A 1,587-nucleotide genomic window follows, 5' to 3' on the forward strand; every position below is an offset into this window, starting at 1 on the left:
CCATATTGGGGCAAATGGCTCACCTCATACAATCTATATTTTTCTATCTAGAAGTTTGAGAGCTAAGAGCATCTTCAATTGTGACGTAAAATAGATCTAAATTGTGATTCAATCACTCCGATAGAGAGATGCAAATATTGAATTTTTCGGCCGAAAATGTAACAAGTGGATTTAAATGTTCCCATAAAAGAAAATTTTGAATTTTAGATCCATAAAGATGCAAAAGTAATTTTAAAAATATCAATTTACACAAATGTTGAAGATGCTCTAACTATTGAAATTTTAGATCTATTATGACTAAAATATCTGATTTAACGAATATTTTGTTTCTCTTTATTAAAATGATGAAAACTTTATTTTTCCATAATAAGGATTTTCGAGGAAAAAGTAAAAAATTAGAAAAATATTACTTTTTCTCCAAAGATTTAGCTGCAAGGAATTACTAAAATATTACAATATGCAGAATAATATTATGCTTGCACATGTTGAACACCCAACTACCAGGTGACGTTGAAACCCTTGTCATTTTGTCCAATAAATAAATTTACATTTGAAAGGAAATAGTTATTTTAAAAGTAAAAAAAAAAAAATTTATAAGTAAAGCTTCGCCAAAAGTGCACTTCACAAATTTTTTTTTTCTTTCTAATAAAAGCACAACAAAAATAGGTTTTCAGAAGAGGAAGTAATAAGCATGCCGAGAGTAAAATATAATTTTTGTGAGAACGATATTTCTAGCTCAAAAAGAGGAAATAAGAAGCATGTAGAAAGGAAAATATAATTTTACCGAGAACGATATTTCTAGCTAGAAAAATCTCAAGAACCACATTGTAAACATGTTTCCATAACCAACTTAGAATCAAGTACAAAATCTACTTATTCAGGTACTACGGTTAAATTGTTAAATTCTCAAGGTTTATATACGTAGAAAGAACTAGCCTACTCTTTTTGTGGAAGCGACGAGAAGTTTCATCTTATATGCTTGTTCCGTCTTTAATTGTTGCATTCTTCAATATGACTGTGATTCCCGACCTAATGTAGAACCCTTCATCAGACCTATCTGCTTCTTCAACACCCTAAGATAAGACATTGAGATAATGAAGTTTCAATCTAATATCCCGATACAAGTTTTAAGCCAAAGTAAACATATTTTGAACAGATTAACAAACGTATCCTTACATCTTTATTTGCAATGACGATGTCTTTTCCAATCTTTGCATTCTTGTCAATAATGCAATTTCTTCGTGCAAAATCACAAATAAACCAAGTCAGAATGTGTAAGCCGTGAAAAAAGAAAAATAAAGGAGATGAGATGGCAAAGTTATCAAATCTTACAAGAGGATACGCGTCATATAAAAAATCTCATATTGAAGGGCAAAAGTCAAATGAACCAAAATAAATTAATAAGTAACTTATTTCCAAATTTAATAGATGGAATATTAATTTATTTTGAACTTATTAACTTATAAGTAAACTTTTTAAACTTAGCTAAACATGCTCACGACTAGCATCTAGAAATTGAAGTTTATGCATATAGAGAAACAAGCATGGGAAAGGAAAAGAAAGCGCCCGACGCTGTTCGTACCTTAT

The 1,587-nt window shown here is 29.7% G+C and overlaps 1 long non-coding RNA gene across 1 annotated transcript; it reads right to left on the bottom strand.

Moving 5' to 3' along the window:
* Positions 1-761: 761 nt before the first annotated feature.
* Positions 762-1,328, bottom strand: LOC111382635. The gene is made up of 2 exons (XR_002700583.1): positions 1,177-1,328; positions 762-1,073 (listed from the first exon to the last, which is right to left on the bottom strand). It is a non-coding gene; the product is annotated as an uncharacterized LOC111382635 (long non-coding RNA).
* Positions 1,329-1,587: the final 259 nt, after the last annotated feature.

Source organism: Olea europaea, unplaced genomic scaffold (genome assembly GCF_002742605.1).
Source record: "Olea europaea var. sylvestris unplaced genomic scaffold, O_europaea_v1 scaffold25402, whole genome shotgun sequence".
In the NCBI taxonomy this organism is placed as follows: domain Eukaryota; kingdom Viridiplantae; phylum Streptophyta; class Magnoliopsida; order Lamiales; family Oleaceae; genus Olea; species Olea europaea.